The sequence below is a fragment of the Chiloscyllium plagiosum genome, unplaced genomic scaffold (assembly GCF_037043375.1).
Source record: "Chiloscyllium plagiosum isolate Xiang-an unplaced genomic scaffold, Cpla_swu_hap1 HiC_scaffold_35, whole genome shotgun sequence".
NCBI lineage: Eukaryota > Metazoa > Chordata > Chondrichthyes > Orectolobiformes > Hemiscylliidae > Chiloscyllium > Chiloscyllium plagiosum.
Window position 1 is genome coordinate 8660094 of NW_028270173.1, and position 11623 is coordinate 8671716.

The 11623-nt window shown below is 46.4% G+C and overlaps 1 long non-coding RNA gene across 2 annotated transcripts; it reads left to right on the forward strand.

Annotated features, from left to right (window-relative positions):
* LOC148140027 (uncharacterized) lies at window positions 1–11340 on the forward strand. Of its 2 annotated transcripts, XR_015753010.1 has the most exons (3): window positions 1–228; window positions 2826–3576; window positions 10053–11340. It is a non-coding gene; the product is annotated as an uncharacterized LOC148140027 (long non-coding RNA). The 2 variants fall into 2 exon arrangements; XR_015753011.1 differs by lacking the exons at window positions 1–228; window positions 2826–3576 and adding an exon at window positions 3993–4039.
* Window positions 11341–11623: the final 283 nt, after the last annotated feature.

The following is an 11623-nucleotide window of genomic DNA, read 5'->3' on the forward strand; positions in this document are numbered from 1 at the left end:
CTACCAGAGGGAGTGAGACACTCAGAGCAGACAGTCCTCCCCACCCCCACAGCCCAGGAGAGCTCCCCCAGCCCCATGCCTGACTCGGAGAAGGGAGCGGACGGAGCTGGTGGCCGCCTGGCCCCTGTACTCGGCACCGTCTTCCTGAGCCTGGGGCTGTCAGTGCCCACCACGGCCCTGCTCGTCATCTACTTCCGATGTGGAGCCGAGCCAGAGCAGCCCGAGCAGGTGAGAGAGCGGGGAAAAGGGAGGGAAGCACGTCACCGAGCCGGCTGCTGGGACAGGCGCTACACAAATGCAACTCTTCCTTGTTGTTAAAAGGAAGGTCATTTGATGTTTTGACGTTTCCCCGTTTACACCAGACCTTTCCTCGTTATAAATTGCTGCCGCTCGGAGTCAGGGCACGGGAATCTCTCGGGAAATCCCGGGAATGGCACTGAGGCCAATTGGGAAGCTGGTCTCTGAGTGGTCAGCATGTGGAGCATCCCATTGGCCTCAGTACCCTTGGAGAGGAAGGAGGGGGAGGGGGATGGGGAACCAGGATGGCTGCAAGGACCCCACTCCCCAGCCGGGGATGACCTTGAGAAGATCCCAGTCACCACTTAAGGGACTTAATGTCCTCCATCACTCACCTGTGGGAGCTCAGCCTTTGGGGGAGGAGGGGGTGGTAATGTAAAATGGGGAGGATCAGGACGGGGACCCGGGGGGAGGGAGACCCCGAAGAGGGTGTACTTGAGAACCCGGAGGGCTGATCCCAGCCAGCGATGCCCACATCCCCATGAATGAATGTATAAGAAGCCCCCTCCTTGTGGGCTGCCATTGCAATGCCCCTCTTAAACACTTTCCCTCTCAGAGTTAACCAGGTTCATCAAAAGGCCAGACAGAACTAAACACAGTGCTCTCACTGAGAAAGCGGAGTTTGAGCCATTCGCTTGCCCTTATTGGTCAGTGCATTGAGTATCGGAGTTGGGAGATCACGTTGTATCTGTACAGTCTGTTCAGCCACTACTGGAATACTGCATTCAATTCTGGTCTCCCTGCTATAGGAAGGATGATGTGAAACTTTAAAATGTTCAGAAAAGATTTACAAGGATGTTGCTGGGGTTGGAGGGTTTGACCTACAGGGAGATGCTGAACATGCTGGAGCTGTTTTCCCTGGAGTGTCGGAGCCTGAGGGGGACTTTATAGAGTTTCATAAAATTATGAAGGGCATGGATAGGGTGAATAGTCAAAGTCTTTTCCCTGGGCTGAGGTGTCCAAAACTAGATGGCAGAGGTTTAAGGTGAGAGGGGAAAAATTTAAAAGGGATCCATGGGGAATTGTTTTTTTTCATGCAGAGGGTGGTGAGTGTATGGACTGAGCTGCCAGAGGAAGTGGATGAGACTTGTACAATTACAACATTTAAAGGGCATCTGGGTGGGTATGTGAATAGGAAGAATGAATGTGGATATGTGGCAAGTGCTGGCAAGTGGGGCTAGATTAATTTAGGACATCTGCTTGGTGTGGATGAGTTGGACCGAAGGGTCTGTTTCTATGTTTTACGAATAAGACTCTATCTGAAAAGTGCTGGTTCCCTTTTGTTGCTTTTGTTGTTCTCACTGCTGCTTTGTTACTTCACATTAAACAGCATTGTCTGCTTCGTTTGACTTACAACCCTACTTTTACAGTGGTGTACATAAACTGCAGGGTCTCTCCCTCCCCTCTGTGTTCCTGCAACCTCCCTCAGACTGGGCTGGGATGGGGCTATTCAAGCTGAGTTTCTCAAGCTGCCTGTCACCCCTGTGCAGACCGAGGTGAGGCAGTGATGTCTCCGGGTGAAACTGGGAAACCACAGCCTCCTGTTGTATTGACCGTGGGCCAGCTTTGGAGGCTCAGAGAGAGAGAGAGAGAGAGAGAGAGAGAAACTGCAGACAGAAATCAGAGGAAGCTGCTGGCAGGTGATCACAGCCTGAGATTGGGCGAGAGTGAGAACTGCAGATGCTGGAGATCAGAGTCGAGAGTGTAGTCCTGGAAAAGCACAGCCGGTCAGGCAGCATCTGAGGAACAGGAGAATTGATGTGCCAGGCAAAAGCCCTTCATCAGAGTCTGAGATTGCTCAGTCCCTCTGCAATCTGAGAGCTCCACATGGGAATACAGACAGGAACACTGTCTCCAACCCTGAGCCGAGCATCTCTCCTGCTGGATCACTCTGTCAGGTCTCTGAATTGTTCATCTGCCATGGGGGAGGTTCAGATGTTGCTTGATATCACTCTGAGGTGGCGCCACAGTCTGCCCACTCTGTGCACAGCAAGATCCAAATAACAGGCGGACGGGAGTGAGCTGACCATTTCCTTTCTGAGTTTCTCTTCAGCATCGGGGACAGATATTGATCAGGTTCATTGCACTGAGCTCAGGGGAGCAGCTGAACCCACTCTCACTTCCTGTGAGGGCTCAGCTTTTCTCTCCCCTGATTCCTGCGTGTTTTCCAGGAACCTGAAGACAGGGAAAGTGAGACTTCCTGGGAATACGCAGTGCTTTCTGTTACCAGCAGAGGTGGGTTCAGGTGGCTTTGGGTTTGAGGGAAAGGGTCCCACTGCAACAGCACCTTGGGAATATCCTGTTCCTGTTAACAGCTGGAGAATTCCAAGTGCCCATCCTGAGGCGAAGTGAGAGAGGGGGCCTCCATGGGTCGAGCTCTCTCCCCTCGAAGTGGGAAGGTGGTGGTGGGCTCAAGCCCCATTCCGGGGAGGGTGGTCAGTGCCCATGGTGAGCCCCTTTGAAGTGTCTCCTCTCAGAAGTGGCCTCTCTCAGGTTGTCAATGATCTCCCTTGCTCTTTTTTTCTCAGAAAAGTGACAAGGCAGGAATTCAAGGAGGTTGCTCCACCTTACAACTGGTTCCATTTTAACAGAGGAAGAAATACCAGACAGATTAAACAACAAAGACAGATCTTCCCTTATTACATGATGGATACACACCAACACTGAAAAAACCTCACAGCTTCAAGTCGATGTTATTCCCAAAGAACATGACTCCACTTGTGAATCTGCTCCACTCACCTTATCCAGTCCCTTCAGGAACATCTTCAGCCACTTTCCTGTTCTCCTGTCCCTGAGCCCATGACCTTGGTCAGACAACAGACAGACAACGATAAATCCAAGCTCACAACCAGGACGTGAGAGAGAATTCATCCCCAAGGATGGAGTTCGAGGCTAAGACCAATGTCACCCCATTGACCCCCGTCACCAGTCTCTGCTCTTTCTCCCTTCATTGTCTGTTCTTTTCACAAATAAATGGATCCCGCTGTGTGAGCCGAGCTGGACAAACCCGGACCTCCCCAAGTCATCCTGGGCCCCGAGTGCCCTGTCCCTGCGCCTTGCTCAGAATGGGACACATGGGCCTGGGGTTTTCGCGCCCAATGCTTTCAGTTGGAGAAGAGGATGAGGCGTGTCCCCTTCCTCCAGGACAGGGGAATCCAGAACCAAGCCGAGCCAGGCCAGGCTCCTGTTCCCCGGATGGCCCTCAGGCTTCACCAGGGAATCCCAGCACCAGGCCCGGATTTGACAGATCTCGGTGGTAAAAGTGCACACGGCTCGAAGGTATTTCTCAGGAACCTGGGTGGTTCATTTCCTTCCTCGTCCGGAGCCGAAACGTAACTCTGATTTCTCTCCACAGATGCTGCCAGACCTACTGAGCTTTTCCAGCAATTTCTGTTTTTGTCTCTGATTTCCAGCATCTGCAGTTCTTTCGGTTTTTAATTCTCAGGTGGACATGGGGTCCAAACCATCATGGTGCCTGTTCATACTTAAAATGTAGTATCTCAATCTGGAATGGATTAAAGTGGCCCAATGTTGTAATCCCTTCCCCCCCCCCATTAGTGTCAGTGCTGCCCTTCAGGGAAAGCAATCTGCCCTCCTCACAGGCAGGGCGGGGCCGAGAGGGGGAGCTCGCGGGCGGTTCGGCTCCAGTCGTTTGGGGCGGGCGCGGGCTCTCGCGCAGGCGCAACGGTTAGATTCAAATTTGAATGTGCGCTCGCGGGCGGAGGTGACGGTTAAGATGGCGGTGAGTGGCGGGAATGGCTCTGTTGACAATAATGGCGGCTTTGGGCGGGTGAAGGGAGAGACTGGGATCTTCCTGCACTCTCTGTCTCCTCTTCCCCATTTATTTAAGGAATGGAGGGGGCGGGTGGGGATTGTGTGAACCGACCCCCCGCGGGGGCAGCATCATGATGGAGGATCGAGTGGGTTTGGGAAGTGGGGCATCTGGAGCCGGAGCTGCCTCTGGGCTATTTCTCTCTCTCACACAATCACACACAGAGAGGGGAGAAAGGCTGTGAGCCAAGACCGGGCGGGAAACAGCAATCTGCCGGAAACAAGACGTGGGCGATGAGGCTGAAAGGAAGCTGCTGGAGCCCGCGCCCCTGAGTCTGAAATGGAGAGGTCTCTGAGCTTGCCCAAGGTGAAGGGTTACAATCCCAGGATTGAGGGGGCACCGTGTCTTCATGGAGGGTCTTGGGAGGAAAATATCGCCAGATGACAACGGATTGAAATGTTCTTCATGACTGTCTCAGGAGGTTGTACAGGATGTTGGTGAGGACACTTCTGGAGCAATGTGTTAGATTCTCGTCACCCTGCTGTAGGATGGATATTATTAAACTGGAGAGAGTTCAGAAACAATCTACAAGGATATCACACAGACTGGAGGGTTTGAGTTACAAGGAGAGGCTGGACAGGTTTGTTCACTGGGGTGTTGGAGGCTGAAGGGTGACCTTTATCGAGGTTTATAAATCATGAGGGACATGGATAGGATGAGCAGCAATGATTTTTTCCCCTTAGGGTGGGGGAGTTCAAAACTAGACAGAGAGGTTTAAGGTGAGAGGGAAAGATTACAGAGAGACCTGAGGTGAAACATTTTCACACAGAGTGAGGGTCGTGTATGGAACGAGCTGCCAGACAAAATGAAACGACGACAACATTTAAAGGGCATTTGGACAGGGACATGAATAGGAAACGGTGAGAGGGTTATGGAGTAAACAAAGGCTCCTAGGACTTGTTTAGTTTGGGAAAGTTTCCTGGCATGGTCGAGTTGCTGTATGCCTCTATGACAGAGATTAAAGGATGTGAAAAAACATGGTGATGGTAAACAGGGATATGAGACAACAATTGTATAAAGCTGGAAATGTGTTGCTGGAAAAGCGCAGCAGGTCAGACAGCATCCAGGGAACAGGAGAATCGACGTTTCGGGCATAAGCCCTTCTTCTTTCCTGAAGAAGGGCTTATGCCCGAAACGTCGATTCTCCTGTTCCCTGGATGCTGCCTGACCTGCTGCGCTTTTCCAGCAACACATTTCCAGCTCTGATCTCCAGCATCTGCAGACCTCACTTTCTCCTCAACAATTGTATAAATACAAGTAGAGAATGCTGGGAATACACAGCAGGTCTAGTAGGGTCAGTGCAGAGAGAAACACAAACTGAGCGTGGAGTTCTGAACAAGAGACAGATTGGACTGAAATGTTAATTCTGTTTCTCTGTTCACTGACTCTACTATACCTGCTTTCTCCATCACTTTGTTTTGTACTTTAAATCACCAGAATCTGCAGTATGTTGGTTTAATATTATTATAGTAATGTTAAATGCAATGAAAAGATGCATCAACAAGAGATTCAAATGGAAACTGCAGAAGCATTCAGACACACAATCGATCTTCATGAAAAATATAGAGGGACATAGAGTACAATTCACAATTTCAAAATGGGATCACATTATTGGGATTGCATTATAGACCCCCTAATAGTTAGGTGGAAATTGAGAAACAAATTTGTCAGGAGATCTCAGTTATCTGTAAGAATAATAGGGTGATTATGGTAAGGGATTTTAACTTTCCAAACGTAGTCTGGGGCTGCTATAGTGTTAAGGGTTTAGATGGAGAGGAATCAAGTGTGTACAAGAAAATGTTCTGATTCAGTATATCGATGTACCTACCAGAGAAGGTGCAAAACTTGACCTACTCTTGAGAAATAAGGCAGGGCAGGTGACTGAGGTGTCATTAAGGGAGCACTTTGGGGCCAGTGACCGTAATTCTATTAGTTTTAAAATAGTGATAGAAAAGGGTAGACCAGATCTAAAAGTTGAAGTTCTAAATTGGAGGAAGGCCATTTTGATGGTATTGGGCAAGAACTTTCAAAAGCTAATTGGGCGCATATGTTTGCAGGCAATGGGATGGTTAGAAAGTGGGAAGTCTTCAGAAATGAGATAATGAGAGTCCAGAGAAAGTGTATTCCTGTTAGGGTGAAAGGAAAGGATGGTAGGTATAGGGAATGCTGGATGATTAAAGAAATTGAGGGTTCGGTGAAGAAAAAGAAGGAAGCAAATGTCAGGTATGGACAGGATAATTCGAGTGAATCCTGAGAGAAAAAAATGCAGTAGGAGTACACTGAAGAGGGAAATCGGGGGGGCAAAAAGGGGACATGAGATAGCTTTGGCAAATAGTTAATGAGAATCCGAAGGGTTTTTACAAATACATTAAGGACAAAAGGGTAACTAGGGAGAGAATAGGACATCTCAAAGATCAGCAAAGCGGCTTTTGTGTGGAGCCGCAGGAGATGGGGGAGACACTAAGAGAATATTTTCCAACTGTATTTACTGTGGAAAAGGACATGGAAGATATAGAATGTAGGGAAAAACTGGCGATATCTTGAAAATCATCCATATTGCAAAGGAGGATGTGTTGGATGACATGAAACACATAAAGGTGGATAAATCCCCAGAACCTGATCAAGAGTACCCTCGAACTCTGTGGGAAGCGAGGGAAGTGATTGGTGTGCCTCTTACTGAAACATTTGTATCAATTAGTTTAAAATAGTGCCGAAAGTCTGGAAGTTGGCTAATGTGGTGCTACTGTTTAAGAAGGGTGGTGAGGACAAGCCAGGGAACTATAGACCAGTGAGCCTGACGTCAGTGGTAGGCAAGTTGGAGGAAATACTGAGGGACAGGATGTACATGTATTTGGAAAGGCAAGGACTAATTAGGGATAGTCAACATGGTTTTGTGCATGGGAAATCATGTCTCTCAAACTTGATTGAGTTTTTTGAGAAGTAACAAAGAGGATTGATGAGGGCAGAGCAGTAGATGTGATCTATGTGGACTTCAGTGAGACGTTCGACAAGGTTCCCCATGGGACATTGGTTAGCAAGGTTAGATCTCTCAGATTACATGGAGAAATGGCCATTTGGATACAGAACTGGCTCAAAGGGAGAAGACAGAGAGTGGTGGTGCAGGGTTGTTTTTCAGACTGGAGGCCTGTGATCAGTGGAGTGCCACAAGGATCTGTGCTGGGACCTCTACTTTTTGTCATTTACATAAATGATTTGAATGCGAGCATACGAGGTGCAGTTAGTAAGTTTGCAGATGACACCAAAATTGGAGGTGTAGTGGACAGCGAAGAGGATTACCTCCGATTAAAACAGGATCTTGACCAGACGGGCCAATGGGGTCAGAAGTGGCAGATGGTCTTTAATTCAGATAAATGCGAGGTGCTAAATTTTAGGAAAACAAATCTTAGCAGGACTTATACACTTAATGGTAAGGTCCTGGGGAGTGTTACTGAACAAAGACACCTTGGAGTGCCGGTTCACAGCTCCTTGAAAGTGGAGTCGCACATAGGTAGGATTGTGAAGAAGTGTTTGGTATGCTTTCCTTTATTGGTCAGAGTATTGAGTACAGGAGTTGGGAAGTCATGTTGCGGCTGTACAGGACATTGGTGAGGCCACTGTTGGAATATTGTGTGCAATTCTGGTCTTCCTGTCAGAAAGATGTTGTGAAACTTGAAAGGGTTCAGAAAAGATTTACAAAGATGTTGCCAGAGTTGGAGGATTTTAGCTGTAGGGAGTTGTTGGATAGGCTATGGTTGTTTTCCCTGGAACATTGGAGGCTGAGGGGTGACCTTATAGAAGTTTATAAAATCATGAAGGGTTTGGATAGGATAAATAGACAAAGTATTTTCCCTGGGGTTGAGGAGTCCAGGAGTAGAGGGTGTATTTTTAGGGTGAGAGGGGTAAGATATAAGAGACCTAAGGCGCAAGGTTTTCACGCAAAGTGCAATGTGTATGGAATGAGCTGCCAGAGGAAGTGGTGGAGGCGACAATAATTGCAACATTTAAAAGGCATCTGGATGGGTATATCAATAGGAAGGGTTTGGATCGATATGGACCAGATGTTGGCAGGTAGGATTAGTTTGGGTTGGGAGATCTGGACAACATGGAAGAGTTGGACCGAAGGGTCTCTATGACTCTATGTATTAGCACAGCACCTGGGTTTCGAGGAAATACATGAAGCCAATTCTCCAGGGAGTGAAATCAGGGCAGATGCAGTTCCAGTGAATGCAGCTTGAGCATAAGGGGAGAATGAAGAAATTGAGAAGGCAGAAAAAAGATAAGGTGGAGCAGAACATGAGAAAGAAAGAGCACAAAGTTAAGGCAAAGGAGATGGAATTATGAAGCTATGAAATCAAACTGAAAAGGCTTGAAATGGAAAAGAGAACTTGGTTGAGAAGTGAAAGGGAGAAAGAAGTGAAATAATATGAATATCAGTTTAACACAATGCATTTGGAACAAGAGACATCAAATACTAATGTAGTACTGAGAGTTGTGGAGGTGCCATCACTGAAAGGATTTAAAGTAGAGGTTGATAGATGTTGTAATATCTGAGAGTTGATGGCTGTGATGAGCTGCCATCGAAATGGAGCTGAGCCCTGGGGCAGGTTACCCATGATCCTGTTGAATGGCAGTGCAGACCTGAGGGGCTGAACCGCCTATTATTTCTCGTATTCCTTATGTTCTTATTTAAATATATCAGGTCCTCTCTTTTCAATCCCTCTTCATACATCGCAACAAATATCTTCATTTACTACCACAGTTGTGGGTCTGTTCACCGAGCTGGGAAGTTGTTTTGCAGATGTTTCATCTCCTGACTCCGGGACATTAAGCGCTTTGGATCCTCCTGTGAGGCGCTGCTGTGAGGTGTTTTCTGGAAATTATTTGGTTCTGTTCCTGCTGCTTCCAGTTGCTGGTTCTGGTTGTTCGTTGTAGTGGCCGGTATATTGGATCACGGTCTGTGTGTTTGTTAATGGAGTCCGTGGATGAGTGCTTTGCTTCGAGAAATTCTTTGGCTGTACCTCTATTTAGGTTGTCCCTGTCATCTGTTCATATGGCCACTTGGGACAGTTGATCATGGCGTTTTGTGGCGAGTTGGTGTTCATGGATGTGGATTGCAATTGTCTGTCCGTGCTCGATAGTGTTACATACAGTCTAAGCATTTTTACAAGATTTCTTGGAAAGACTGCATGAAACATTGGAGAATTTCTAGCAGCATGGCCCTCAGCCATGGACTCCCATCAACAAGCACATAGACCGCCAACCAATATACTGGGCACTACAATGAACAACAGGAACCAGCAACAGGAGTCGAACCAAATAAATTCCAGAAAACAGTACAGCAGCACTTCACAGGAAAATCCAAAGCACTGAAGACTTCACCTAGACAGGAGACAAAACGTCTGCAAATCAACTTCCCAGCTTGGTGAACATACCCACAACCATGGAAACTGGTACCCGAGCTACAAATCTTCACACAAACCTTGATCTTCATTTCCTCTTCTGTTTCACACTTCATTTCAAATGTAATGAATGAGATCAAACTGATGGAGCCAAATAATAAGGATTTCTTGAGTGAAAAAAAGAGGAGTTTTGTTCCCAATAACCCTGAGAAAATAAAAAAAAGTACCAACAAGTATAAACACAGACCAGAAGGGACAGGGATGTTTGATCCACAGGGGAAGCTGAAGTTTAAATTCCTTGAGTTGTGAGAATTATCTGAATCCTGTCTGTATTGCTGTTGTCTTGTTTGTTTAGCAGTCGAGAGGTTTGAAGATATCCTGGAGTTCTTAGTTGTTTTTTTCCAAGTTGCTTTTTCACTGGGCACTGACATTGACTTTGACAGAGAGAATCCTTTAGCTCTTTCACTTCTTGTTGTTTTTCGCAGAAAAACGTGTGTAAATCTTTATTTATATTCCACCACCAGGAAGAAAGGAAACACCTGAGTGGCCAGTGACGAGCGATGCCCTTCCTCAGGACAATGCTGCGTGATCAAATATGAAGTGGAGGGCAGGGATTAGATCAAAATCGATTTGGAGGGGGAAATAATACACTCCACCGCTCTTTCACTTCACAAGGTAATAGCACACTGTGTTGGTGGGAATTTGAGCTTGGATCGAGAATTGGCTAACAGAAAGCCAAGAGTTGGGCAAATTGGGCCATTTTCTGTTTGTCAAAATGTAACTGATAGCATGTCACAAACCCCAAATATTTCCAGTCGTTATGAATGACTTGGATGGAAGGATAGAAGGAATTATGGACAAATTTACAGATGATGCTAAAAGAGGTGAGAAAACATATTGCAATGAATAAATAAGAAATATAAAAATGCATATGGATAGATGAGGTGAATGGGCAGAATTTGATAGATGAAACGTGAATGTGTGTGAGGTTATCCATTTTGGACAGAGGAAAAGAAAAGCAACTTTTTATTGAAATGGAGAGAAACATCTGAGTGCTTCAGTGCAGAGGGATCTGGATATCCTTGGGTGTGAATCGCAAAAAAGTCAAATGTAGCTACAGCAGGTAACCAGGAAAGCAAATGGAATCCTGACATTTATTACTAAAGGAATAGGGTATGAAAGTAGATGAGTGTTGCTACAATTGTACAAGGCATTAATGAGACCTGAGGATTGTGTACAATTTTAGTTCCCATATCCTTGAGGACGAATATAGTGGCACTGGAGTTAAGTGAGGGGAGATCTCAGTGAGTATATAAGATGATGTAGGGGATTGAGAAATTAAATGTCCAGAGGATACTTCCCGGAATGAGATCATAGTTGTTAGGAAAAGGTATTGTAGTTTTTAAACAGAAAAGAGGAAAGATTATTTCTTTCACAGGGTCGTGAATATGTGTAATTCACTATCCCAGAGTACAGTGCATGCTGGGACATTGAGTAAACTTAAGGTGGATATAGGTTTCTAATTGATCGGTGAAAGGGTTAGAAGGAGCAGGCAGGAAGTGCAGTTGAGGCTGAGATCGGACCATGACTGACCTCATCAAATGGTGGAGCAGGTTCAAGGGCCTGAATGGCCTATTCCTGTTCCTAGTTCTTATGATCTTTCTGATAATTCCAGCTTCCTTCTCTCTGCTCTACTGCAAAAAAAAATCTTAAGCTATAAATTCTGTGATCCTGCCCCCCAAGCAACCTGACGAAGAAGCAGTGTTCTGAAAGCTTGTACTTCCAAATAAACTTGTTGAACTTCCAAATAAACCTGGTGTTGTGATTTTTTTTTAGCAAAAGACATTGCTGTTGAAATATAGTTCAGCGTGTGTTGCAGAGTGAGGATCCATCAAGCGAATGTTATCAAATATCAGACAAGTGTCAATTTTGGGAAGTTCCATGGATGGGATCATTCAGTGAGTTTTCTCACAGTTCTCCATAGCTCACCTCATTGAACATGAACCGTGACTCCAAGATGCCTTACTCTGACTATTGTCACTTCACAGTGCCCGTAGTGACAGGGCAATGAAAGAAATGCTTCTGGGGGCCCCAC